General features: G+C 44.9%; 24 non-coding genes across 24 annotated transcripts; all 24 read right to left on the reverse strand.

The window, feature by feature from the left end:
• Positions 1-4,310: 4,310 nt before the first annotated feature.
• Positions 4,311-4,397, reverse strand: trnay-gua (transfer RNA tyrosine (anticodon GUA)). The gene is given in 2 exon segments: positions 4,311-4,346; positions 4,361-4,397. It is a non-coding gene; the product is annotated as a tRNA-Tyr (tRNA).
• Positions 4,398-4,985: 588 nt separating this feature from the next.
• Positions 4,986-5,072, reverse strand: trnay-gua (transfer RNA tyrosine (anticodon GUA)). Its single transcript is given in 2 exon segments — positions 4,986-5,021; positions 5,036-5,072. It is a non-coding gene; the product is annotated as a tRNA-Tyr (tRNA).
• A 589-nt stretch (positions 5,073-5,661) lies between these two features.
• On the reverse strand, positions 5,662-5,748 carry trnay-gua (transfer RNA tyrosine (anticodon GUA)). Its single transcript is given in 2 exon segments — positions 5,662-5,697; positions 5,712-5,748. It is a non-coding gene; the product is annotated as a tRNA-Tyr (tRNA).
• Positions 5,749-6,337: 589 nt separating this feature from the next.
• Positions 6,338-6,424, reverse strand: trnay-gua (transfer RNA tyrosine (anticodon GUA)). Its single transcript is given in 2 exon segments — positions 6,338-6,373; positions 6,388-6,424. It is a non-coding gene; the product is annotated as a tRNA-Tyr (tRNA).
• Positions 6,425-7,013: 589 nt separating this feature from the next.
• trnay-gua (transfer RNA tyrosine (anticodon GUA)) lies at positions 7,014-7,100 on the reverse strand. Its single transcript is given in 2 exon segments — positions 7,014-7,049; positions 7,064-7,100. It is a non-coding gene; the product is annotated as a tRNA-Tyr (tRNA).
• A 588-nt stretch (positions 7,101-7,688) lies between these two features.
• On the reverse strand, positions 7,689-7,775 carry trnay-gua (transfer RNA tyrosine (anticodon GUA)). The gene is given in 2 exon segments: positions 7,689-7,724; positions 7,739-7,775. It is a non-coding gene; the product is annotated as a tRNA-Tyr (tRNA).
• Positions 7,776-8,365: 590 nt separating this feature from the next.
• trnay-gua (transfer RNA tyrosine (anticodon GUA)) lies at positions 8,366-8,452 on the reverse strand. Its single transcript is given in 2 exon segments — positions 8,366-8,401; positions 8,416-8,452. It is a non-coding gene; the product is annotated as a tRNA-Tyr (tRNA).
• Positions 8,453-9,041: 589 nt separating this feature from the next.
• Positions 9,042-9,128, reverse strand: trnay-gua (transfer RNA tyrosine (anticodon GUA)). The gene is given in 2 exon segments: positions 9,042-9,077; positions 9,092-9,128. It is a non-coding gene; the product is annotated as a tRNA-Tyr (tRNA).
• Positions 9,129-9,716: 588 nt separating this feature from the next.
• On the reverse strand, positions 9,717-9,803 carry trnay-gua (transfer RNA tyrosine (anticodon GUA)). Its single transcript is given in 2 exon segments — positions 9,717-9,752; positions 9,767-9,803. It is a non-coding gene; the product is annotated as a tRNA-Tyr (tRNA).
• A 587-nt stretch (positions 9,804-10,390) lies between these two features.
• On the reverse strand, positions 10,391-10,477 carry trnay-gua (transfer RNA tyrosine (anticodon GUA)). Its single transcript is given in 2 exon segments — positions 10,391-10,426; positions 10,441-10,477. It is a non-coding gene; the product is annotated as a tRNA-Tyr (tRNA).
• Positions 10,478-11,066: 589 nt separating this feature from the next.
• Positions 11,067-11,153, reverse strand: trnay-gua (transfer RNA tyrosine (anticodon GUA)). The gene is given in 2 exon segments: positions 11,067-11,102; positions 11,117-11,153. It is a non-coding gene; the product is annotated as a tRNA-Tyr (tRNA).
• Positions 11,154-11,742: 589 nt separating this feature from the next.
• trnay-gua (transfer RNA tyrosine (anticodon GUA)) lies at positions 11,743-11,829 on the reverse strand. The gene is given in 2 exon segments: positions 11,743-11,778; positions 11,793-11,829. It is a non-coding gene; the product is annotated as a tRNA-Tyr (tRNA).
• Positions 11,830-12,417: 588 nt separating this feature from the next.
• On the reverse strand, positions 12,418-12,504 carry trnay-gua (transfer RNA tyrosine (anticodon GUA)). The gene is given in 2 exon segments: positions 12,418-12,453; positions 12,468-12,504. It is a non-coding gene; the product is annotated as a tRNA-Tyr (tRNA).
• Positions 12,505-13,093: 589 nt separating this feature from the next.
• trnay-gua (transfer RNA tyrosine (anticodon GUA)) lies at positions 13,094-13,180 on the reverse strand. The gene is given in 2 exon segments: positions 13,094-13,129; positions 13,144-13,180. It is a non-coding gene; the product is annotated as a tRNA-Tyr (tRNA).
• A 591-nt stretch (positions 13,181-13,771) lies between these two features.
• On the reverse strand, positions 13,772-13,858 carry trnay-gua (transfer RNA tyrosine (anticodon GUA)). Its single transcript is given in 2 exon segments — positions 13,772-13,807; positions 13,822-13,858. It is a non-coding gene; the product is annotated as a tRNA-Tyr (tRNA).
• A 602-nt stretch (positions 13,859-14,460) lies between these two features.
• Positions 14,461-14,547, reverse strand: trnay-gua (transfer RNA tyrosine (anticodon GUA)). The gene is given in 2 exon segments: positions 14,461-14,496; positions 14,511-14,547. It is a non-coding gene; the product is annotated as a tRNA-Tyr (tRNA).
• Positions 14,548-15,137: 590 nt separating this feature from the next.
• Positions 15,138-15,224, reverse strand: trnay-gua (transfer RNA tyrosine (anticodon GUA)). The gene is given in 2 exon segments: positions 15,138-15,173; positions 15,188-15,224. It is a non-coding gene; the product is annotated as a tRNA-Tyr (tRNA).
• A 602-nt stretch (positions 15,225-15,826) lies between these two features.
• Positions 15,827-15,913, reverse strand: trnay-gua (transfer RNA tyrosine (anticodon GUA)). The gene is given in 2 exon segments: positions 15,827-15,862; positions 15,877-15,913. It is a non-coding gene; the product is annotated as a tRNA-Tyr (tRNA).
• Positions 15,914-16,503: 590 nt separating this feature from the next.
• trnay-gua (transfer RNA tyrosine (anticodon GUA)) lies at positions 16,504-16,590 on the reverse strand. Its single transcript is given in 2 exon segments — positions 16,504-16,539; positions 16,554-16,590. It is a non-coding gene; the product is annotated as a tRNA-Tyr (tRNA).
• Positions 16,591-17,180: 590 nt separating this feature from the next.
• Positions 17,181-17,267, reverse strand: trnay-gua (transfer RNA tyrosine (anticodon GUA)). The gene is given in 2 exon segments: positions 17,181-17,216; positions 17,231-17,267. It is a non-coding gene; the product is annotated as a tRNA-Tyr (tRNA).
• A 590-nt stretch (positions 17,268-17,857) lies between these two features.
• Positions 17,858-17,944, reverse strand: trnay-gua (transfer RNA tyrosine (anticodon GUA)). Its single transcript is given in 2 exon segments — positions 17,858-17,893; positions 17,908-17,944. It is a non-coding gene; the product is annotated as a tRNA-Tyr (tRNA).
• A 589-nt stretch (positions 17,945-18,533) lies between these two features.
• Positions 18,534-18,620, reverse strand: trnay-gua (transfer RNA tyrosine (anticodon GUA)). The gene is given in 2 exon segments: positions 18,534-18,569; positions 18,584-18,620. It is a non-coding gene; the product is annotated as a tRNA-Tyr (tRNA).
• A 573-nt stretch (positions 18,621-19,193) lies between these two features.
• trnay-gua (transfer RNA tyrosine (anticodon GUA)) lies at positions 19,194-19,280 on the reverse strand. The gene is given in 2 exon segments: positions 19,194-19,229; positions 19,244-19,280. It is a non-coding gene; the product is annotated as a tRNA-Tyr (tRNA).
• Positions 19,281-19,870: 590 nt separating this feature from the next.
• trnay-gua (transfer RNA tyrosine (anticodon GUA)) lies at positions 19,871-19,957 on the reverse strand. The gene is given in 2 exon segments: positions 19,871-19,906; positions 19,921-19,957. It is a non-coding gene; the product is annotated as a tRNA-Tyr (tRNA).
• Positions 19,958-25,840: the final 5,883 nt, after the last annotated feature.

The raw sequence follows: 25,840 nt of genomic DNA on the forward strand, positions 1-25,840 counted from the left end.
GGAGAGAAGCAGGATGAATCAGGGCCTAGCCTTTTGGGGCCCCAATGCAAAATGTGGTTGGCGGGCCCCCCACCTCGCAGCAAAACATAATTTTCAATGTTGATACCATTCCATTGACTCCCTTCCAGCCATTATTATGAGCTGTCCTCCCCTCAGCAGCCTCCACTGGTGTAGTTATATGTCTGTCATATTGAGGTATCTAGCTATAATTTACACCTGATCAATCAAATGGATAGGTGTAAGCAATTATGGTAATTCCAATTTCCCTTAATTAGTTAACTAGGTGTCTTCGCTAGACAGACACAGAGAGAGTGCTCTGAGTCGGAGGGGGACCAGCTATACCATTTTAAAATGTTGAAAAGTACATATCTTCCATTTACAACACTGCCCTAATCCATCCAATTTTCTCCCAGTAAAGTGTAACCTGTGTGTTTGCTTGTTTACGTCTCTGTCTCCTACCCTGTTCCCTTTAACTCTGCTCCTGTTCCCCAGGACCTAGGGGTTCTGCACAGCACCCAGACGTGGATCCACCTGATGTCCTCCATTACCTGTTCCCCAGGACCTAGTGGTTATGCCCAACACCCAGACGTGGATCCACCTGATGTCCTCAATTACCAACCACCCCCCAATTTTCATTACATCATCTACAGCTGCTGTTAATGTCATGTTGTCAATTTCTGTTCTAAGAACGTTTTCTTGATCTATCATACTGGGCACATGATATGTGAGATTAACTAAAACACTAGCACTGCAAACACTCAAAACAAAGTGGTGCCTGGACTTTGCAGTCTCCCTCTTCAACTGTGTGGGAGGTAGCCTAGTGGTTAGAGCATTGGATTAGTAACCGAAAGGTTGCAAGATTAAATCCCCGAGCTGATAAGGTAAAACAAATCTGTCTTTTTGCCCCTGAACAAGGCATTTAATTCACTGTTTCTGGGCTGTCATTGAAAATAAGAATTTGTTCTTAAGACTGGCTGCCTGTTGAGAGCAAGTGCCAAGCAGAATCATCACTCACCCACCTCCACTATATTCCACACACCAGAATTAGTATTTTAGTCTATGATTGCCATGTGAGTGATGAAAATAAATTAATGACATAACACTACCAAACAATATAAAAGTTTATGCACGAAAATGTGCCTTGTTTGAATAGCGATGATGAAAATAACGTAATTTAAGCTGTAATGACCTCCAAAATTCTTATCATTAGGTCATCACACCGTTGATATAGCAACAGACGCTAATAGTTTATTGAATCACATTGTGACTCAGAGGGGGACGCTTTTTGGCCGGGGGATCTTATTTGGCATGACTGGCCCTCTGGAGGTCAGGGCCTTTGTTATTTTCGGTCATGATTACTACAAGTTTAGATTGCTGGCAAGACTAACTACCAATCTAAAATTTTGAAGATGACTAATTGAGTGACTGACATAAGCAAGTGAAAAACTGCTGAGGCACAACCAATTTTTGAAATTGCACCTGGTGTATTCAGACCTGAGGGTCAGAGTCGTCAGACCTGACGGTCAGGGTCGTCAAGGGTCAGGGTCGTCAGACCTGAGGGTTAGAGTCGTCAGACCTGACGGTCAGGGTCATCAAGGGTCAGGGTCGTCAAGGATCAGGGTCATCAGACCTGAGGGTCAGGGTCATCAAGGGTCAGGGTCGTCAGACCTGAGGGTCAGGGTCATCAAGGGTCAGGGTCGTCAAGGGTTAGGGTCGTCAAGGGTCAGGGTTGTCAGACCTGAGGTTTGTGCTGGTGAAACAGAGGTTCAGATCTGTCTCCATGTATCTCTGACATTGCTGAACGGAGCGGGGGTTGTACATCACGGTCACTACAGACACATGATCGTCCTCCTCAACCTTCGTCTTCCTCTTTGGCCGCTGTCTCACCAGGTACACTCCTGACAGCTCGTTTGTAAGGCTACCACCACACACTGCAATGCGGGACACAGTCAGCAACGCCAACTCCCTTCCTTCCGTCTAAAGGATGGCAGAATTACATTATAACAAATTACTTAAAATATCATTTTAACAGCATCAACCACACTTAGAAATGTCACCTGTACTATCAGTATCCTGTTTCTTGATACTGTAGCTCACTAGTTTGGTGTTACAGTTACAGACTAGTGCAAATATATTCGGCTGCCTTGTACCCACACCCCACAGTGAATTCTAGTTCTGTCATTCCCGCCTGTTAGTTGTTCTCCAGTGGGAGGTATCAAAGACAACAGCTTGGTGATGTAGCAGGTAAACAATACCAACAAACACTATAGCGGCAGAAATCCATAAGAAATCATGGGTTCAAATTCTCACCTTGGCTTCCTTTCCTGTCCTGCGGCAAGGTGTTGGGCCATCTACTCTCACCGTGAATGTTTAACCTTTGAACTTTCCCTATAATTAAATCCCAAAACACACCCTCACTGAATGGTTTGAAATCAAGTGAATGTCTGGGAGGGCTGAATCTTGATTGAGATTTACAGATATTGATATATTGATATATATATTTACAGATATTGAAACCTTACATAATATGTAAACCGGTGTGTAGATCCGTCCTTCACAAAGATACATTTAACTATTCTTTTTTTTTAAGGATTTCACACTTCTTACCCTTGCTGTTATTTTTCCCTTCCCTCTCTCCTGTGGTTCACCACTCCCACCCTCTCTCTGGCTGTCATGCAGTTTCACTGATTCAGCACTCATCCCTCCCTCTCTCACTCTCCCTATCAATGGTAATGTACAGACTGCGCCGGCCTGTATTATGTTGTGAAATAAATTCATAAAAAATCCTACTATGTGATTTACTGGATTTTTTTCCCTCATTTTGTCTGTCATAGTTGAAGTGTACCTATGATGAAAATTACAGGCCTCTCTCATCTTTTTAAGTGGGAGAACTTGCACAATTGGTGGCTGACTAAATAGTTTTTTGCCCCATTGTATATTCTCACCCATCTACACACAATACCCCATAATGCCACAGTGAAAACATGTTATTTAATTTTTGGGGCAAATTTAGAGAAATTTGAACATAGAAATAACTAATTTAGATAAGCATTCTCACCCCTGAATCCATACATGTTAGAATCACCTTTGTCCAGCATTGAGTCTTTCTGGGTAAGTCTCTCAAAGCTTTGCACACCTGGATTGTACAATATTTGCACATTATTCTTAAAAAAATTCTAGATTGACATTTTCAAGTCTTGCCATAGATTGTCAAGACGGTTTAAACAGTGAGGTATCATCACCAAATTGACATTCTGAAATCAACCCCAATGAGCGGAACCAGAATACGTCACGTTCTGACCATAGTTCTTGTGTGTTTTCCTTGTTTTAGTGTTGGTCAGGACGTGAGCTGGGTGGGCATTCTATGTTGTATGTCTAGTTTGTCTTTTTCTTTGTTTGGCCTGATATGGTTCTCAATCAGAGGCAGGTGTTATTCATTGTCTCTGATTGGGAACCATATTTAGGTAGCCTGTTTTGTGTTGGGTTTTGTGGGTGGTTGTTTCCTGTCTTGTGTTCTCTGCACCAGATAGGACTGTTTTGGGTTTTGGCCACGTTTATTTTTTTGTAGTGTGTTCATGTTGAGTTGCTGTCATTAAATAACCATGGACACTTACCACGCTATGCTTTGGTCCTCTCCTTCCCAGGAAGAAAGCCGTTACAGAATCACTGCCTGGCCATCCCGATGTCATCGGGCCAGTCAATCAACTGAGCTATCAAAGGGTGACAATACAGTCAAACGCCATCCCCTAGATGGTCAGAGGTTCGGCAGAAGCATATGTTCCCTTTAAGAAATTAATCTGCTGAGTTTGGTGGTTTCTTGGAGCTGCTGAGGATTGCCCCCAGGTCTTCGTACGTTCAACTAATGCTCTATTCCTCTGAGCTACATCCCCTTAGATTGCAAGTAGTTGCATTTGGGAATAGACAAAAAGTGAGCCGAGGAATAAAATCGCTGTTTAGCCCCCTCACTGCGAAATGTCTTTTTCTCTCTCCCTTTTGGTCCAGTGGTTAGGATTCGGTTCTTTTACCACCGCGGCCTGGGTTTGATTCCCGCTCAGGGAATGACTTGCTTTTGGGGAAACACTAGGCATAAGTCAAAAACTTGGTACAACTGCAGAAAAAGTTATACTCTTCTGAGTCAGCGACCTAAGGACTGTTGCAATCTCGAGAACTCTCTGCTGCTCTACCAACATTCCTTTCAAAGGTCAACAAGTGAAGATTTCATTCTCTCAGGGAAAGATATTTGTTTGTCAAGCACATGTCAAGGTGCACTGCTGTCAAAAAGTTGGCGTAAGCCACAAGAAAAAGTACAATCCTTTGAGCCGGATTTGAACCAGCGACCTAAGGATTACAGCAATTTCACCTACAGTCCTCCGCTCTACCAACTGAGCTATCAAAGGGTGACAAATACAGTCAAACGCCATCCCTAGATGGTCAGAGGTTCGGCAGAAGCATATGTTCCCTTTAAGAAATTAATCTGCTGAGTTTGGTGGTTTCTTGGAGCTGCTGAGGATTGCCCCCAGGTCTTCGTACGTTCAACTAATGCTCTATTCCTCTGAGCTACATCCCCTTAGATTGCAAGTAGTTGCATTTGGGAATAGACAAAAAGTGAGCCGAGGAATAAAATCGCTGTTTAGCCCCCTCACTGCGAAATGTCTTTTTCTCTCTCCCTTTTGGTCCAGTGGTTAGGATTCGGTTCTTTTACCACCGCGGCCTGGGTTTGATTCCCGCTCAGGGAATGACTTGCTTTTGGGGAAACACTAGGCATAAGTCAAAAACTTGGTACAACTGCAGAAAAAGTTATACTCTTCTGAGTCAGCGACCTAAGGACTGTTGCAATCTCGAGAACTCTCTGCTGCTCTACCAACATTCCTTTCAAAGGTCAACAAGTGAAGATTTCTTCTCTCAGGGAAAGATATTTGTTTGTCAAGCACATGTCAAGGTGCACTGCTGTCAAAAAGTTGGCGTAAGCCACAAGAAAAGTACAATCCTTTGAGCCGGATTTGAACCAGCGACCTAAGGATTACAGCAATTTCACCTACAGTCCTCCGCTCTACCAACTGAGCTATCAAAGGGTGACAAATACAGTCAAACGCCATCCCCTAGATGGTCAGAGGTTCGGCAGAAGCATATGTTCCCTTTAAGAAATTAATCTGCTGAGTCTGGTGGTTTCTTGGAGCTGCTGAGGATTGCCCCCAGGTCTTCGTACGTTCAACTAATGCTCTATTCCTCTGAGCTACATCCCCTTAGATTGCAAGTAGTTGCATTTGGGAATAGACAAAAAGTGAGCCGAGGAATAAAATCGCTGTTTAGCCCCCTCACTGCGAAATGTCTTTTTCTCTCTCCCTTTTGGTCCAGTGGTTAGGATTCGGTTCTTTTACCACCGCGGCCTGGGTTTGATTCCCGCTCAGGGAATGACTTGCTTTTGGGGAAACACTAGGCATAAGTCAAAAACTTGGTACAACTGCAGAAAAAGTTATACTCTTCTGAGTCAGCGACCTAAGGACTGTTGCAATCTCGAGAACTCTCTGCTGCTCTACCAACATTCCTTTCAAAGGTCAACAAGTGAAGATTTCTTCTCTCAGGGAAAGATATTTGTTTGTCAAGCACATGTCAAGGTGCACTGCTGTCAAAAAGTTGGCGTAAGCCACAAGAAAAGTACAATCCTTTGAGCCGGATTTGAACCAGCGACCTAAGGATTACAGCAATTTCACCTACAGTCCTCCGCTCTACCAACTGAGCTATCAAAGGGTGACAAATACAGTCAAACGCCATCCCCTAGATGGTCAGAGGTTCGGCAGAAGCATATGTTCCCTTTAAGAAATTAATCTGCTGAGTCTGGTGGTTTCTTGGAGCTGCTGAGGATTGCCCCCAGGTCTTCGTACGTTCAACTAATGCTCTATTCCTCTGAGCTACATCCCCTTAGATTGCAAGTAGTTGCATTTGGGAATAGACAAAAAGTGAGCCGAGGAATAAAATCGCTGTTTAGCCCCCTCACTGCGAAATGTCTTTTTCTCTCTCCCTTTTGGTCCAGTGGTTAGGATTCGGTTCTTTTACCACCGCGGCCTGGGTTTGATTCCCGCTCAGGGAATGACTTGCTTTTGGGGAAACACTAGGCATAAGTCAAAAACTTGGTACAACTGCAGAAAAAGTTATACTCTTCTGAGTCAGCGACCTAAGGACTGTTGCAATCTCGAGAACTCTCTGCTGCTCTACCAACATTCCTTTCAAAGGTCAACAAGTGAAGATTTCTTCTCTCAGGGAAAGATATTTGTTTGTCAAGCACATGTCAAGGTGCACTGCTGTCAAAAAGTTGGCGTAAGCCACAAGAAAAGTACAATCCTTTGAGCCGGATTTGAACCAGCGACCTAAGGATTACAGCAATTTCACCTACAGTCCTCCGCTCTACCAACTGAGCTATCAAAGGGTGACAAATACAGTCAAACGCCATCCCCTAGATGGTCAGAGGTTCGGCAGAAGCATATGTTCCCTTTAAGAAATTAATCTGCTGAGTCTGGTGGTTTCTTGGAGCTGCTGAGGATTGCCCCCAGGTCTTCGTACGTTCAACTAATGCTCTATTCCTCTGAGCTACATCCCCTTAGATTGCAAGTAGTTGCATTTGGGAATAGACAAAAAGTGAGCCGAGGAATAAAATCGCTGTTTAGCCCCCTCACTGCGAAATGTCTTTTTCTCTCTCCCTTTTGGTCCAGTGGTTAGGATTCGGTTCTTTTACCACCGCGGCCTGGGTTTGATTCCCGCTCAGGGAATGACTTGCTTTTGGGGAAACACTAGGCATAAGTCAAAAACTTGGTACAACTGCAGAAAAAGTTATACTCTTCTGAGTCAGCGACCTAAGGACTGTTGCAATCTCGAGAACTCTCTGCTGCTCTACCAACATTCCTTTCAAAGGTCAACAAGTGAAGATTTCTTCTCTCAGGGAAAGATATTTGTTTGTCAAGCACATGTCAAGGTGCACTGCTGTCAAAAAGTTGGCGTAAGCCACAAGAAAAGTACAATCCTTTGAGCCGGATTTGAACCAGCGACCTAAGGATTACAGCAATTTCACCTACAGTCCTCCGCTCTACCAACTGAGCTATCAAAGGGTGACAATACAGTCAAACGCCATCCCCTAGATGGTCAGAGGTTCGGCAGAAGCATATGTTCCCTTTAAGAAATTAATCTGCTGAGTCTGGTGGTTTCTTGGAGCTGCTGAGGATTGCCCCCAGGTCTTCGTACGTTCAACTAATGCTCTATTCCTCTGAGCTACATCCCCTTAGATTGCAAGTAGTTGCATTTGGGAATAGACAAAAAGTGAGCCGAGGAATAAAATCGCTGTTTAGCCCCCTCACTGCGAAATGTCTTTTTCTCTCTCCCTTTTGGTCCAGTGGTTAGGATTCGGTTCTTTTACCACCGCGGCCTGGGTTTGATTCCCGCTCAGGGAATGACTTGCTTTTGGGGAAACACTAGGCATAAGTCAAAAACTTGGTACAACTGCAGAAAAAGTTATACTCTTCTGAGTCAGCGACCTAAGGACTGTTGCAATCTCGAGAACTCTCTGCTGCTCTACCAACATTCCTTTCAAAGGTCAACAAGTGAAGATTTCTTCTCTCAGGGAAAGATATTTGTTTGTCAAGCACATGTCAAGGTGCACTGCTGTCAAAAAGTTGGCGTAAGCCACAAGAAAAGTACAATCCTTTGAGCCGGATTTGAACCAGCGACCTAAGGATTACAGCAATTTCACCTACAGTCCTCCGCTCTACCAACTGAGCTATCAAAGGGTGACAAATACAGTCAAACGCCATCCCCTAGATGGTCAGAGGTTCGGCAGAAGCATATGTTCCCTTTAAGAAATTAATCTGCTGAGTCTGGTGGTTTCTTGGAGCTGCTGAGGATTGCCCCCAGGTCTTCGTACGTTCAACTAATGCTCTATTCCTCTGAGCTACATCCCCTTAGATTGCAAGTAGTTGCATTTGGGAATAGACAAAAAGTGAGCCGAGGAATAAAATCGCTGTTTAGCCCCCTCACTGCGAAATGTCTTTTTCTCTCTCCCTTTTGGTCCAGTGGTTAGGATTCGGTTCTTTTACCACCGCGGCCTGGGTTTGATTCCCGCTCAGGGAATGACTTGCTTTTGGGGAAACACTAGGCATAAGTCAAAAACTTGGTACAACTGCAGAAAAAGTTATACTCTTCTGAGTCAGCGACCTAAGGACTGTTGCAATCTCGAGAACTCTCTGCTGCTCTACCAACATTCCTTTCAAAGGTCAACAAGTGAAGATTTCTTCTCTCAGGGAAAGATATTTGTTTGTCAAGCACATGTCAAGGTGCACTGCTGTCAAAAAGTTGGCGTAAGCCACAAGAAAAGGTACAATCCTTTGAGCCGGATTTGAACCAGCGACCTAAGGATTACAGCAATTTCACCTACAGTCCTCCGCTCTACCAACTGAGCTATCAAAGGGTGACAAATACAGTCAAACGCCATCCCCTAGATGGTCAGAGGTTCGGCAGAAGCATATGTTCCCTTTAAGAAATTAATCTGCTGAGTTTGGTGGTTTCTTGGAGCTGCTGAGGATTGCCCCCAGGTCTTCGTACGTTCAACTAATGCTCTATTCCTCTGAGCTACATCCCCTTAGATTGCAAGTAGTTGCATTTGGGAATAGACAAAAAGTGAGCCGAGGAATAAAATCGCTGTTTAGCCCCCTCACTGCGAAATGTCTTTTTCTCTCTCCCTTTTGGTCCAGTGGTTAGGATTCGGTTCTTTTACCACCGCGGCCTGGGTTTGATTCCCGCTCAGGGAATGACTTGCTTTTGGGGAAACACTAGGCATAAGTCAAAAACTTGGTACAACTGCAGAAAAAGTTATACTCTTCTGAGTCAGCGACCTAAGGACTGTTGCAATCTCGAGAACTCTCTGCTGCTCTACCAACATTCCTTTCAAAGGTCAACAAGTGAAGATTTCTTCTCTCAGGGAAAGATATTTGTTTGTCAAGCACATGTCAAGGTGCACTGCTGTCAAAAAGTTGGCGTAAGCCACAAGAAAAGTACAATCCTTTGAGCCGGATTTGAACCAGCGACCTAAGGATTACAGCAATTTCACCTACAGTCCTCCGCTCTACCAACTGAGCTATCAAAGGGTGACAATACAGTCAAACGCCATCCCCTAGATGGTCAGAGGTTCGGCAGAAGCATATGTTCCCTTTAAGAAATTAATCTGCTGAGTTTGGTGGTTTCTTGGAGCTGCTGAGGATTGCCCCCAGGTCTTCGTACGTTCAACTAATGCTCTATTCCTCTGAGCTACATCCCCTTAGATTGCAAGTAGTTGCATTTGGGAATAGACAAAAAGTGAGCCGAGGAATAAAATCGCTGTTTAGCCCCCTCACTGCGAAATGTCTTTTTCTCTCTCCCTTTTGGTCCAGTGGTTAGGATTCGGTTCTTTTACCACCGCGGCCTGGGTTTGATTCCCGCTCAGGGAATGACTTGCTTTTGGGGAAACACTAGGCATAAGTCAAAAACTTGGTACAACTGCAGAAAAAGTTATACTCTTCTGAGTCAGCGACCTAAGGACTGTTGCAATCTCGAGAACTCTCTGCTGCTCTACCAACATTCCTTTCAAAGGTCAACAAGTGAAGATTTCTTCTCTCAGGGAAAGATATTTGTTTGTCAAGCACATGTCAAGGTGCACTGCTGTCAAAAAGTTGGCGTAAGCCACAAGAAAAGTACAATCCTTTGAGCCGGATTTGAACCAGCGACCTAAGGATTACAGCAATTTCACCTACAGTCCTCCGCTCTACCAACTGAGCTATCAAAGGGTGACAATACAGTCAAACGCCATCCCCTAGATGGTCAGAGGTTCGGCAGAAGCATATGTTCCCTTTAAGAAATTAATCTGCTGAGTTTGGTGGTTTCTTGGAGCTGCTGAGGATTGCCCCCAGGTCTTCGTACGTTCAACTAATGCTCTATTCCTCTGAGCTACATCCCCTTAGATTGCAAGTAGTTGCATTTGGGAATAGACAAAAAGTGAGCCGAGGAATAAATCGCTGTTTAGCCCCCTCACTGCGAAATGTCTTTTTCTCTCTCCCTTTTGGTCCAGTGGTTAGGATTCGGTTCTTTTACCACCGCGGCCTGGGTTTGATTCCCGCTCAGGGAATGACTTGCTTTTGGGGAAACACTAGGCATAAGTCAAAAACTTGGTACAACTGCAGAAAAAGTTATACTCTTCTGAGTCAGCGACCTAAGGACTGTTGCAATCTCGAGAACTCTCTGCTGCTCTACCAACATTCCTTTCAAAGGTCAACAAGTGAAGATTTCTTCTCTCAGGGAAAGATATTTGTTTGTCAAGCACATGTCAAGGTGCACTGCTGTCAAAAAGTTGGCGTAAGCCACAAGAAAAGTACAATCCTTTGAGCCGGATTTGAACCAGCGACCTAAGGATTACAGCAATTTCACCTACAGTCCTCCGCTCTACCAACTGAGCTATCAAAGGGTGACAAATACATTCAAACGCCATCCCCTAGATGGTCAGAGGTTCGGCAGAAGCATATGTTCCCTTTAAGAAATTAATCTGCTGAGTTTGGTGGTTTCTTGGAGCTGCTGAGGATTGCCCCCAGGTCTTCGTACGTTCAACTAATGCTCTATTCCTCTGAGCTACATCCCCTTAGATTGCAAGTAGTTGCATTTGGGAATAGACAAAAAGTGAGCCGAGGAATAAATCGCTGTTTAGCCCCCTCACTGCGAAATGTCTTTTTCTCTCTCCCTTTTGGTCCAGTGGTTAGGATTCGGTTCTTTTACCACCGCGGCCTGGGTTTGATTCCCGCTCAGGGAATGACTTGCTTTTGGGGAAACACTAGGCATAAGTCAAAAACTTGGTACAACTGCAGAAAAAGTTATACTCTTCTGAGTCAGCGACCTAAGGACTGTTGCAATCTCGAGAACTCTCTGCTGCTCTACCAACATTCCTTTCAAAGGTCAACAAGTGAAGATTTCTTCTCTCAGGGAAAGATATTTGTTTGTCAAGCACATGTCAAGGTGCACTGCTGTCAAAAAGTTGGCGTAAGCCACAAGAAAAAGTACAATCCTTTGAGCCGGATTTGAACCAGCGACCTAAGGATTACAGCAATTTCACCTACAGTCCTCCGCTCTACCAACTGAGCTATCAAAGGGTGACAAATACAGTCAAACGCCATCCCCTAGATGGTCAGAGGTTCGGCAGAAGCATATGTTCCCTTTAAGAAATTAATCTGCTGAGTTTGGTGGTTTCTTGGAGCTGCTGAGGATTGCCCCCAGGTCTTCGTACGTTCAACTAATGCTCTATTCCTCTGAGCTACATCCCCTTAGATTGCAAGTAGTTGCATTTGGGAATAGACAAAAAGTGAGCCGAGGAATAAAATCGCTGTTTAGCCCCCTCACTGCGAAATGTCTTTTTCTCTCTCCCTTTTGGTCCAGTGGTTAGGATTCGGTTCTTTTACCACCGCGGCCTGGGTTTGATTCCCGCTCAGGGAATGACTTGCTTTTGGGGAAACACTAGGCATAAGTCAAAAACTTGGTACAACTGCAGAAAAAGTTATACTCTTCTGAGTCAGCGACCTAAGGACTGTTGCAATCTCGAGAACTCTCTGCTGCTCTACCAACATTCCTTTCAAAGGTCAACAAGTGAAGATTTCTTCTCTCAGGGAAAGATATTTGTTTGTCAAGCACATGTCAAGGTGCACTGCTGTCAAAAAGTTGGCGTAAGCCACAAGAAAAGTACAATCCTTTGAGCCGGATTTGAACCAGCGACCTAAGGATTACAGCAATTTCACCTACAGTCCTCCGCTCTACCAACTGAGCTATCAAAGGGTGACAATACATTCAAACGCCATCCCCTAGATGGTCAGAGGTTCGGCAGAAGCATATGTTCCCTTTAAGAAATTAATCTGCTGAGTTTGGTGGTTTCTTGGAGCTGCTGAGGATTGCCCCCAGGTCTTCGTACGTTCAACTAATGCTCTATTCCTCTGAGCTACATCCCCTTAGATTGCAAGTAGTTGCATTTGGGAATAGACAAAAAGTGAGCCGAGGAATAAATCGCTGTTTAGCCCCCTCACTGCGAAATGTCTTTTTCTCTCTCCCTTTTGGTCCAGTGGTTAGGATTCGGTTCTTTTACCACCACGGCCTGGGTTTGATTCCCGCTCAGGGAATGACTTGCTTTTGGGGAAACACTAGGCATAAGTCAAAAACTTGGTACAACTGCAGAAAAAGTTATACTCTTCTGAGTCAGCGACCTAAGGACTGTTGCAATCTCGAGAACTCTCTGCTGCTCTACCAACATTCCTTTCAAAGGTCAACAAGTGAAGATTTCTTCTCTCAGGGAAAGATATTTGTTTGTCAAGCACATGTCAAGGTGCACTGCTGTCAAAAAGTTGGCGTAAGCCACAAGAAAAAGTACAATCCTTTGAGCCGGATTTGAACCAGCGACCTAAGGATTACAGCAATTTCACCTACAGTCCTCCGCTCTACCAACTGAGCTATCAAAGGGTGACAAATACAGTCAAACGCCATCCCCTAGATGGTCAGAGGTTCGGCAGAAGCATATGTTCCCTTTAAGAAATTAATCTGCTGAGTCTGGTGGTTTCTTGGAGCTGCTGAGGATTGCCCCCAGGTCTTCGTACGTTCAACTAATGCTCTATTCCTCTGAGCTACATCCCCTTAGATTGCAAGTAGTTGCATTTGGGAATAGACAAAAAGTGAGCCGAGGAATAAAATCGCTGTTTAGCCCCCTCACTGCGAAATGTCTTTTTCTCTCTCCCTTTTGGTCCAGTGGTTAGGATTCGGTTCTTTTACCACCGCGGCCTGGGTTTGATTCCCGCTCAGGGAATGACTTGCTTTTGGGGAAACACTAGGCATAAGTCAAAAACTTGGTACAACTGCAGAAAAAGTTATACTCTTCTGAGTCAGCGACCTAAGGACTGTTGCAATCTCGAGAACTCTCTGCTGCTCTACCAACATTCCTTTCAAAGGTCAACAAGTGAAGATTTCTTCTCTCAGGGAAAGATATTTGTTTGTCAAGCACATGTCAAGGTGCACTGCTGTCAAAAAGTTGGCGTAAGCCACAAGAAAAGTACAATCCTTTGAGCCGGATTTGAACCAGCGACCTAAGGATTACAGCAATTTCACCTACAGTCCTCCGCTCTACCAACTGAGCTATCAAAGGGTGACAAATACATTCAAACGCCATCCCCTAGATGGTCAGAGGTTCGGCAGAAGCATATGTTCCCTTTAAGAAATTAATCTGCTGAGTTTGGTGGTTTCTTGGAGCTGCTGAGGATTGCCCCCAGGTCTTCGTACGTTCAACTAATGCTCTATTCCTCTGAGCTACATCCCCTTAGATTGCAAGTAGTTGCATTTGGGAATAGACAAAAAGTGAGCCGAGGAATAAAATCGCTGTTTAGCCCCCTCACTGCGAAATGTCTTTTTCTCTCTCCCTTTTGGTCCAGTGGTTAGGATTCGGTTCTTTTACCACCACGGCCTGGGTTTGATTCCCGCTCAGGGAATGACTTGCTTTTGGGGAAACACTAGGCATAAGTCAAAAACTTGGTACAACTGCAGAAAAAGTTATACTCTTCTGAGTCAGCGACCTAAGGACTGTTGCAATCTCGAGAACTCTCTGCTGCTCTACCAACATTCCATTTCAAAGGTCAACAAGTGAAGATTACTTCTCTCAGGGAAAGATATTTGTTTGTCAAGCACATGTCAAGGTGCACTGCTGTCAAAAAGTTGGTGTAAGCCACCAGAAAAAGTACAATCCTTTGAACCGGATTTGAACCAGCGACCTAAGGATTACAGCAATTTCACCTACAGTCCTCCGCTCTACCAACTGAGCTATCAAAGGGTGACAAATACAGTCAAACGCCATTCCCTAGATGGTCAGAGGTTCGGCAGAAGCATATGTTCCCTTTAAGAAATTAATCTGCTGAGTCTGGTGGTTTCTTGGAGCTGCTGAGGATTGCCCCCAGGTCTTCGTACGTTCAACTAATGCTCTATTCCTCTGAGCTACATCCCCTTAGATTGCAAGTAGTTGCATTTGGGAATAGACAAAAAGTGAGCCAAGGAATAAAATCGCTGTTTAGCCCCCTCACTGCGAAATGTCTTTTTCTCTCTCCCTTTTGGTCCAGTGGTCAGGATTCGGTTCTTGGATTCGGTTCTTTACCACCACGGCCTGGGTTTGATTCCCGCTCAGGGAATGACTTGCTTTTGGGGAAACACTAGGCATAAGTCAAAAACTTGGTACAACTGCAGAAAAAGTTATACTCTTCTGAGTCAGCGACCTAAGGACTGTTGCAATCTCGAGAACTCTCTGCTGCTCTACCAACATTCCTTTCAAAGGTCAACAAGTGAAGATTTCTTCTCTCAGGGAAAGATATTTGTTTGTCAAGCACATGTCAAGGTGCACTGCTGTCAAAAAGTTGGCGTAAGCCACAAGAAAACGTACAATCCTTTGAACCGGATTTGAACCAGTGACCTTAGGATTACAGCAATTTCACCTACAGTCCTCCGCTCTACCAACAGAGCTATCAAAGGGTGACAAATATATTCACACGCCATCCCCTAGATGGTCAGAGGTTCGGCAGAAGCATATGTTCCCTTTAAGAAATTAATCTGCTGAGTTTGGTGGTTTCTTGGAGCTGCTGAGGATTGCCCCCAGGTCTTCGTACGTTCAACTAATGATCTATTCCTCTGAGCTACATCCCCTTAGATTGCAAGTAGTTGCATTTGGGAATAGACAAAAAGTGAGCCGAGGAATACAATCGCTGTTTAGCCCCCTCACTGCGAAATGTCTTTTTCTCTCTCCCTTTTGGTCCAGTGGTTAGGATTCGGTTCTTTTACCACCACGGCCTGGGTTTGATTCCCGCTCAGGGAATGACTTGCTTTTGGGGAAACACTAGGCATAAGTCAAAAACTTGGTACAACTGCAGAAAAAGTTATACTCTTCTGAGTCAGCGACCTAAGGACTGTTGCAATCTCGAGAACTCCCTGCTGCTCTACCAACATTCCATTCAAAGGTCAACAAGTAAAGATTACTTCTCTCAGGGAAAGATATTTGTTTGTCAACCACATGTCAAGGTGCACTGCTGTCAAAAAGTTGGTGTAAGCCACCAGAAAAAGTACAATCCTTTGAACCGGATTTGAACCAGCGACCTAAGGATTACAGCAATTTCACCTACAGTCCTCCGCTCTACAAACTGAGCTATCAAAGGGTGACAAATACAGTCAAACGCCATTCCCTAGATGGTCAGAGGTTCGCCATAAGCATATGTTCCCTTTAAGAAATTAATCTGCTGAGTCTGGTGGTTTCTTGGAGCTTCTGAGGATTGCCCCCAGGTCTTCGTACGTTCAACTAATGCTCTATTCCTCTGAGCTACATCCCCTTAGATTGCAAGTAGTTGCATTTGGAATAGACAAAAAGTGAGCCAAGGAATAAAATCGCTGTTTAGCCCCCTCACTGCGAAATTTCTTTTTCTCTCTCCCTTTTGGTCCAGTGGTCAGGATTCGGTTCTTGGATTCGGTTCTTTTACCACCACGGCCTGGGTTTGATTCCCGCTCAGGGAATGACTTGCTTTTGGGGAAACACTAGGCATAAGTCAAAAACTTGGTACAACTGCAGAAAAAGTTATACTCTTCTGAGTCAGCGACCTAAGGACTGTTGCAATCTCGAGAACTCTCTGCTGCTCTACCAACATTCCTTTCAAAGGTCAACAAGTGAAGATTTCTTCTCTCAGGGAAAGATATTTGTTTGTCAAGCACATGTCAAGGTGCACTGCTGTCAAAAAGTTGGCGTAAGCCACAAGAAAACGTACAATCCTTTGAACCGGATTTGAACCAGTGACCTTAGGATTACAGCAATTTCACCTACAGTCCTCCGCTCTACCAACAGAGCTATCAAAGGGTGACAAATATATTCACACGCCATCCCCTAGATGGTCAGAGGTTCGGCAGAAGCATATGTTCCCTTTAAGAAATTAATCTGCTGAGTTTGGTGGTTTCTTGGAGCTGCTGAGGATTGCCCCCAGGTCTTCGTACGTTCAACTAATGATCTATTCCTCTGAGCTACATCCCCTTAGATTGCAAGTAGTTGCATTTGGGAATAGACAAAAAGTGAGCCGAGGAATACAATCGCTGTTTAGCCCCCTCACTGCGAAATGTCTTTTTCTCTCTCCCTTTTGGTCCAGTGGTTAGGATTCGGTTCTTTTACCACCACGGCCTGGGTTTGATTCCCGCTCAGGGAATGACTTGCTTTTGGGGAAACACTAGGCATAAGTCAAAAACTTGGTACAACTGCAGAAAAAGTTATACTCTTCTGAGTCAGCGACCTAAGGACTGTTGCAATCTCGAGAACTCCCTGCTGCTCTACCAACATTCCATTCAAAGGTCAACAAGTAAAGATTACTTCTCTCAGGGAAAGATATTTGTTTGTCAAGCACATGTCAAGGTGCACTGCTGTCAAAAAGTTGGCATAAGCCACAAGAAAAATTACAATCCTTTGAGCCGGATTTGAACCAGCGACCTAAGGATTACAGCAATTTAACCTACAGTCCTCCACTCTACCAACTGAGCTATCAAAAGGTGACCATTACAGTCAAACGCCATCCCCTAGATGGTCAGAGGTTCGGCAGAAGCATATGTTCCCTTTAAGTAATTAATCTGCTGAGTTTGGTGGTTTCTTGGAGCTGCTGAGGATTGCCCCCAGGTCTTCCTACGTTCAACTAATGCTCTATTCCTCTGAGCTACATCCCCTTAGATTGCAAGTAGTTGCATTTGGGAATAGACAAAAAGTGAGCCGAGGAATAAAATCGCTGTTTAGCCCCCTCACTGCGAAATGTATTTTTCTCTCTCCCTTTTGGTCCAGTGGTTAGGATTCGGTTTTTTTACCACCGCGGCCTGGGTTTGATTCCCGCTCAGGGAATGACTTGCTTTTGGGGAAACACTAGGCATAAGTCAAAAACTTGGTACAACTGCAGAAAAAGTTATACTCTTCTGAGTCAGCGACCTAAGGACTGTTGCAATCTCGAGAACTCTCTGCTGCTCTACCAACATTCCTTTCAAAGGTCAACAAGTGAAGATTTCTTCTCTCAGGGAAAGATATTTGTTTGTCAACCACATGTCAAGGTGCACTGCTGTCAAAAAGTTGGCGTAAGCCACAAGAAAAGGTACAATCCTTTGAGCCGGATTTGAACCAGCGACCTAAGGATTACAGCAATTTCACCTACAGTCCTCCGCTCTACCAACTGAGCTATCAAAGGGTTACAAATATAGTCAAACGCCATCCCCTAGATGGTCAGAGGTTCGGCAGAAGCATATGTTCCCTTTAAGAAATTAATCTGCTGAGTTTGGTGGTTTCTTGGAGCTGCTGAGGATTGCCCCCAGGTCTTCCTACGTTCAACTAATGCTCTATTCATCTGAGCTACATCCCCTTAGATTGCAAGTAGTTGCATTTGAGAATAGTCAAAAAGTGAGCCGAGGAATAAAATCGCTGTTTAGACCCCTCACTGCGAAATGTCTTTTTCTCTCTCCCTTTTGTTCCAGTGGTTAGGATTCGGTTCTTTTTCCACCGCGGCCTGGGTTTGATTCCCACTCAGGGAATGACTTGCTTTTGGGGAAACACTAGGCATAAGTCAAAAACTTGGTACAACTGCTGAAAACGTTATACTCTTCTGAGTCAGCGATCTAAGGACTGTTGCAATCTCGAGAACTCTCTGCTGCTCTACCAACATTCCTTTCAAAGGTCATCAAGTGAAGATTTCTTCTCTCAGGGAAAGATATTTGTTTGTCAAGCACATGTCAAGGTGCACTGCTGTCAAAAAGTTGGCGTAAGCCACAAGAAAAGGTACAATCCTTTGAGCCGGATTTGAACCAGCGACCTAAGGATTACAGCAATTTCACCTACAGTCCTCCGCTCTACCAACTGAGCTATCAAAGGGTAACCATTTCAGTCAAACGCCATCCCCTAGATGGTCAGAGGTTCGGCAGAAGCATATGTTCCCTTTAGAAATTAATCTGCTGAGTTTGGTGGTTTCTTGGAGCTGCTGAGGATTGCCCCAAGGTCTTCGTACGTTCAACTAATGCTCTATTCCTCTGAACTACATCCCCTTAGATTGCAAGTAGTTGCATTTGGGAATAGACAAAAAGTGAGCCGAGGAATAAAATCGCTGTTTAGCCCGCTCACTGCGAAATGTCTTTTTCTCTCTCCATTTTGGTCCAGTGGTTAGGATTCGGTTCTTTTACCACCGCGGCCTGGGTTTGATTCCCGCTCAGGGAATGACTTGCTTTTGGGGAAACACTAGGCATTAGTCAAAAACTTGGTACAACTGCAGAAAAAGTTATACTCTTCTGAGTCAGCGATCTAAGGACTGTTGCAATCTCGAGAACTCTCTGCTGCTCTACCAACATTCCTTTCAAAGGTCATCAAGTGAAGATTTCTTCTCTCAGGGAAAGATATTTGTTTTTCAAGCACATGTCAAGGTGCACTGCTGTCAAAAAGTTGGCGTAAGCCACAAGAAAAGGTACAATCCTTTGAGCCGGATTTGAACCAGCGACCTAAGGATTACAGCAATTTAACCTACATTCCTCCACTCTACCAACTGAGCTATCAAAGGGTGACCAATACAGTCAAACGCCATCCCCTAGATGGTCAGAGGTTCGGCAGAAGCATATCTTCTGCTGAGTTTGGTGGTTTGTTGGAGCTGCTGAGGATTGCCCCCAGGTCTTCGTACGTTCAACTAATGCTCTATTCCTCTGAACTACATTCCCTTAGATTGCAAGTAGTTGCATTTGGGAATAGACAAAAAGTGAGCCGAGGAATAAAATCGCTGTTTAGCCCCCTCACTGCGAAATGTCTTTTTCTCTCTCCCTTTTGGTCCAGTGGTTAGGATTCGGTTCTTTTACCACCGCGGCCTGGGTTTGATTCCCGCTCAGGGAATGACTTGCTTTTGGGGAAACACTAGGCATAAGTCAAAAACCTGGTACAAATGCAGAAAAAGTTATACTCTTCTGAGTCAGCGACCTAAGGACTGTTGCAATCTCGAGAACTCTCTGCTGCTCTACCAACATTCCTTTCAAAGGTCAACAAGTGAAGATTTCTTCTCTCAGGGAAAGATATTTGTTTGTCAACCACATGTCAAGGTGCACTGCTGTCAAAAAGTTGGCGTAAGCCACAAGAAAAGGTACAATCCTTTGAGCCGGATTTGAACCAGCGACCTAAGGATTACAGCAATTTCACCTACAGTGCTCCGCTCTACCAACTGAGCTATCAAAGGGTTACAAATGTAGTCAAACGCCATCCCCTAGATGGTCAGAGGTTCGGCAGAAGCATATGTTGCCTTTAAGAAATTAATCTGCTGAGTTTGGTGGTTTCTTGGAGCTGCTGAGGATTGCCCCCAGGTCTTCCTACATTCAACTAATGCTCTATTCATCTGAGCTACATCCCCTTAGATTGGAAGTAGTAGCATTTGGGAATAGACAAAAAGTGAGCCGAGGAATAAAATCGCTGTTTAGACCCCTCACTGCGAAATGTCTTTTTCTCTCTCCCTTTTGGTCCAGTGGTTAGGATTCGGTTCTTTTACCACCGCGGCCTGGGTTTGATTCCCGCTCAGGGAATGACTTGCTTTTGGGGAAACACTAGGCATAAGTCAAAAACTTGGTACAACTGCTGAAAAAGTTATACTCTTCTGAGTCAGCGACCTAAGGACTGTTGCAATCTCGAGAACTCTCTGCTGCTCTACCAACATTCCTTTCAAAGGTCAACAAGTGAAGATTTCTTCTCTCATGGAAATATATTTGTTTGTCAAGCACATGTCAAGGTGCACTGCTGTCAAAAAGTTGGCGTATGCCACAAGAAAAGGTACATTCCTTTGAGCCAGAGTTGAACCAGCGACCTAAGGATTACAGGAATTTAACCTACAGTCCTCCGCTCTACCAACTGAGCTATCAAAGGGTGACCATTACAGTCAAACGCCATCCCCTAGATGGTCAGAGGTTCGGCAGAAGCATATGTTCCCTTTAAGAAATTAATCTGCTGAGTTTGGTGGTTTCTTGGAGCTGCTGAGGATTGCCCCCAGGTCTTCGTACGTTCAACTAATGCTCTATTCCTCTGAGCTACATCCCCTTAGATTGCAAGTAGTTGCATTTGGAATAGACAAAAAGTGAGCGAGGAATAAAATCGCTGTTTAGACCCCTCACTGCGAAATGTCTTTTTCTCTCTCCCTTTTGGTCCAGTGGTTAGGATTCGGTTTTTTTACCACCGCGGCCTGGGTTTGATTCCCGCTCAGGGAATGACTTGCTTTTGGGGAAAAACTAGGCATAAGTCAAAAACTTGGTACAACTGCAGAAAAAGTTATACTCAAATCAAATCAAATCAAATTGATTTATATAGCCCTTCGTACATCAGCTGATATCTCAAAGTGCTGCACAGAAACCCAGCCTAAAACCCCAAACAGCAAGCAATGCAGGTGTAGAAGCACGGGGGCTAGGAAAAACTCCCTAGAAAGGCCAAAACCTAGGAAGAAACCTAGAGAGGAACCAGGCTATGTGGGGTGGCCAGACCTCTGCTGGCTGTGCCGGGTAGAGATTATAACAGAACATGGCCAAGGCGTTCAAATGTTCATAAATGACCAGCATGGTCGAATAATAATAAGGCAGAACAGTTGAAACTGGAGCAGCAGCACGGTCAGGTGGACTGGGGACAGCAAGAAGTCATCATGTCAGGTAGTCCTGGGGCATAGAGAGAGAGAAAGAAAGAGAGAAGGAGAGAATTAGAGAACGCACACTTAGATTCACACAGGACACCGAATAGGACAGGAGAAGTACTCCAGATATAACAAACTGACCCTACCCCCCCACACATAAACTACTGCAGCATAAATACTGGAGGCTGAGACAGGAGGGGTCAGGAGACACTGTGGCCCCATCCGAGGACACCCCCGGACAGGGCCAAACAGGAAGGATATAACCCCACCCACTTTGCCAAAGCACAGCCCCTACACCACTAGAGGGATATCTTCAACCACCAACTTACCATCCTGAGACAAGGCTGAGTTTAGCCCACAAAGATCTCCGCAACGGCACAACCCAAGGGCGGGCGCCAACCCAGACAGGATGACCACATCCTACTCTCATACTCTTCTGAGTGAGCGACCTAAGGACTGTTGCAATTTCAATTACTCTCTGCTGCTCTACCAACCTTCCTATCGAAGGTCAACAAGTGAAGATTTCAGCTCTCAGGGAAAGATCATTTGTTTGTCAAGCACATGTCAAAGTGTACTGCTGTCAAAAAGTTAGCGTAAGCCACAAGAAAATATGCAATACTTCAAGAAGGATTTGAACTAGGAACCTAAGGATTACCACAATTTCACCTACTGTCCTCCACTTTACCAACTGAGCTATCAAAGGTTGACAAATGTTTCCTAACGCCATCACCTAGATGGTCAGAAGTTCAGCAGAAGCATATGTTCCCTTGAATAAATTAATCTGCAGAGTTTGGTGGTTTCGTGGAGATGTGGGAATTGAACCTGGTCTTCCTACCTGAAACGAAGGCTCTCTTCCATTAAACTACATCACCTGAGATTCCAAGTAGTTGCATTTGGAAATAGAGAAAAAGTGAGCCGAGTGTGACGAATGCTGTTTAGCCCCCTCACTGCAAGCTGGCTTTTGTTCTCTCCCTGGTGGTCTATTGGTTAGGATTTTATGTTCTGACTGCTGCACCACGGAATCGATTCCCGGTCAGGGAATGACTTGCTTTTGGGCAAACACAAGGCAAACGTCAAAATCTTGGCACAATTGCAGAAAAAGTTATCCTCGTGTGAGCCAGTGACCTAAAGATTGCTGCAATTTCAATTACTCTCTGCTGCTCTGCCAATCTTCCTATCGAAGGTCAACAAGTGAAGATTTCAGCTCTCAGGGAAAGATCATTTGTTTGTCAAGCACATGTCAAAGTGCACTGCTGTCAAAAAGTTAGCGTAAGCCACAAGAAGATATGCAATACTTCGAGAAGGATTTGAACCAGGAACCTAAGGATTACCACAATTTCACCTACTGTCCTCCGCTTTACCAACTGAGCTATCAAAGGTTGACAAATGTTTCCTAACGCCATCACCTAGATGGTCAGAAGTTCAGCAGAAGCATATGTTCCCTTGAATAAATTAATCTGCAGAGTTTGGTGGTTTCGTGGAGATGTGGGAATTGAACCTGGTCTTCCTACCTGAAACGAAGGCTCTCTTCCATAGCGTAAGCCACAAGAAAATATGCAATACTTTGAGGATTTGAACCAGCGACCTAAGGATTACCACATTTTCACCTACAGTCCTCCGCTCTACCAACTGAGCTATCGAAGGTTGACAAATTAGCATTTGATGTTGTGATGGAATCGATTCCCGGTCAGGGAATTAATTGCTTTAATATTATTTGTACAACAAATCCAGTCGTAAGAATCCTGTTCATTGACTATAGCTCAGCATTCAACACCATAGTACCCTCCAAGCTCATCACTAAGCTCGAGGCCCTGGGACTGAACCCCGCCCTGTGCAACTGGGTCCTGAACTTCCTGACGGGCCACCCCCAGGTGGTGAAGGTAGGAAACAACACCTCCACTTCGCTGATCCTCAACACTAGGGTTCGACAAGGGTACGTGTCAAGTCCCCTCCTGTACTCCCTGTTCACCCATGACTGCATGGTCAAACACGCCTCCAACTCAATCATCAAGTTTGCAGATGACACAACAGTAGTAGGCTTGATTACCAACAATGATGAGACAGCCAACAGGGAGGAGGTGAGGGCTCTGGGAGTGTGGTGCCAGGAAAATAACCTCTCACTCAACGTCAACAAAGGAAACAGCAGAGGGAGCATGCCTCTATCCACATCGACGGGACTGCAGTGGAGAAGATGGAAAGCTTCAAGTTCCTCGGGGTACAACTTACTGACAAACTGAAATGGTCCACTCACTCAGACAGTGTAGTGAAGAAGCTTCAACTGCGCCTCTTCAACCTCAGGAGGCTGAAGAAATGTGTCTTGCCACCTAAAACCCTAACAAACTTTTACCCATGCACAATCGAGAGCATACTGTCGGGCTGTATCATCGCTTGGTTCGACAACTGCACCGCAGTTGGGGTCAGTACAGGTGCATCAAAGCTGGGACCGAGAAACCGAAACAGCTTCTATCTCAAGGCCATCACTAGCACATAGAGGCTGCTGCCTATATAAACTCAGCAAAAAAAAGAAACATCCCTTTTTCATGACCCTGTCTTTCAAAGATAATTAGCAAAAATCCAAAGAACTTCACAGATCTTCATTGTAAAGGGTTTTAAAAATGAACATGCACCTGTGGAACGGTCGTTAAGACACTAACAGCTTACAGACGGTAGGCAAATAAGGTTACAGTTATGAAAACTTAGGACACTAAAGAGGCCTTTCTACTGATTCTGAAAAACACCAAAAGAAAGATTCCCAGGGTCCCTGCTCATCTGCGTAAACGTGCCTTAGGCATGCTGCAAAAATGCATGAGGACTGCAGATGTGGCCAAGACAGTACTACAGGGATACAGAAAGGACAGCTGATCATCCTCACAGTGGCAGACCACGTGTAACAACACCTGCAAAGGATCGGTACATCCGAACATCACACCTGCCGGATAGTTACAGGATGGCATCAACAACTGCCCGAGTTACACCAGGAACACAAAATCCCTCTATCAGTGCTCAGACTGTCCGCAATAGGAGGACAACAGGAGAGAGGCTGGACTGAGGGATTGTAGGCCAGGTGTAAGGCAGGTCCTCACCAGACATCCCCGGTAACAACGTAGCCTATGGGCACAAACCCACCGTCGCTGGATCAGACAGGACTGGCAAAAAATGCTCTTTACTGACGAGTCGCGGTTTTGTCTCACCAGGGGTGATGATCGGATTCGAGTTTATCATCGAAGGAATGAGTGTTACACCGAAGCCTGTACTCTGGAGCAGGATCGATTTGGAGGTGGAGGGTCCGTCATGGTCGGGGGCCGTGTGTCACAGCATTATCGGACTGAGCTTGTTGTCATTGCAGGCGATCTCAACGCTGTGTGTTACAGGGAAGACATCCTCCTCCCTCATGTGATACGCTTCCTGCAATTTCATCCTGACATGACCCTCCAGCATGACAATGCCACCAGCCATACTGCTCATTCTGTGCGTGATTTCCTGCAAGACAGGAATGACAGTGTTCTGCCATGGCCAGTGAAGAGTCCGGATCTCAATCACATTGAGCATGTCTGGGAGCTGTTGGATTGGAGGGTGAGGGCTAGGGCCATTCCCCCCAGAAATGTCAAGGAACTTACAGGTGCCTTGGTGGAAGAGTGGGGTAACATCTCACAGCAAGATCTGGCAAATCTGGAGCAGTCCATGAGGAAGAGAAGCACTGCAGTACTTATTGCGGCTGGTGGCCACACCAGATACTGACTGTTGCTTTTGATTTTGAACCCTGTATCATCGTTCAGGGACACATTGTTTAATTTCTGTTAGACACATGTCTGTGGAACTGGTTCAGTTTATGTCTCAGTTGTTGAATCTTGTTATGTTCATACAAATATTTACACATGTTAAATTTGCTGAAAATAAACGCAGTTGACAGTGAGAGGACGTTTATTTTAGCTAGCTAGCACAAGCCTTCTGGCTTTGGAAATTGTTTGACACTAACATCATGAATAGGGCACAAAAATCATAAGACACATTTTCAAAACGTTATAACAACCCTTCTACACTAAAATGTGTGACATATTAGACAACTGCAACCTTTTAAATGTTAAGATCTTATGGATAGCAAGTAGCAACTAACGTTAGCTAGCATACCTAATAACTTGAGTTTGCTTGCTATCAACTCGAAATCAGCTAGCTAATCAAATGTATGTTTATGATATAAATTAACTACAATAGTAATTTCATCAAAGAACATAGTTCTCCAAGCTTTGTGCCCCTGGTACAAGCCCCTGGTCCATGCCCCTAGTACAAGCCCCTAGTCTGTGGCTCTGGTCCAAAGCCCCTGGTCCAAGCCAGGATCATCTGCTGTCGGCGTGTGCAGGCTCTTCCTGATGTCCCACACCAGGCTCTTCCTGATGTCCCACACCAGACTCTTCCTGATGTCCCACACCAGACTCTTCCTGATGTCCCACACCAGACTCTTCCTGATGTCCCACACCAGGCTCTTCCTGATGTCCCACACCAGACTCTTCCTGATGTCCCACACCAGACTCTTCCTGATGTCCCACACCAGGCTCCTCCTGATGTCCCACACCAGACTCTTCCTAATGTCCCACACCAGGCCATTCCTCGCATCATCTGACATGGCCTCTCTTTAACCTTCATGCAGGTCACACAGATAAACAGGTCACACTGTCCCGGATGTCTGAATCACTGGATCAGCGTTCTCCAGCCAATCCTGGACGAGCTCCCAAGAATCTCCAGCCAATCCTGGACGAGCATCTGAATCAGAATCCCCAGGCATGAGATCCTCCTACAGATAATATAGTACTGTTTAAAAACAGGGAGAAAGAAGACACAGGAGATAAGGTTGTTTTTTAGTCAGGCAGTTTCTTCCTCTTTTTGGAGGCAGACACTATCCTCTAATGCTCCTGCAGCTCCCACTAGTGGTACACACTGGATAACATTGTTTCCATTGGAGGTATGTGAAAAACTTGTGTTTTTGTTTAAATATATACAGTTGAAGTCGGAAGTTGAAGTGAAGTTTACATACACCTTAGCCAAATACATTTAAACTCAGTTTTTCACAATTCCTGACATTTAATCCTACAAAAAAACTCCCTGTCTTAGGTCAGTTAGGATCATCACTTTATTTT

This window comes from Oncorhynchus kisutch, linkage group LG9 (assembly GCF_002021735.2).
Source record: "Oncorhynchus kisutch isolate 150728-3 linkage group LG9, Okis_V2, whole genome shotgun sequence".
NCBI classification, from domain to species: domain Eukaryota; kingdom Metazoa; phylum Chordata; class Actinopteri; order Salmoniformes; family Salmonidae; genus Oncorhynchus; species Oncorhynchus kisutch.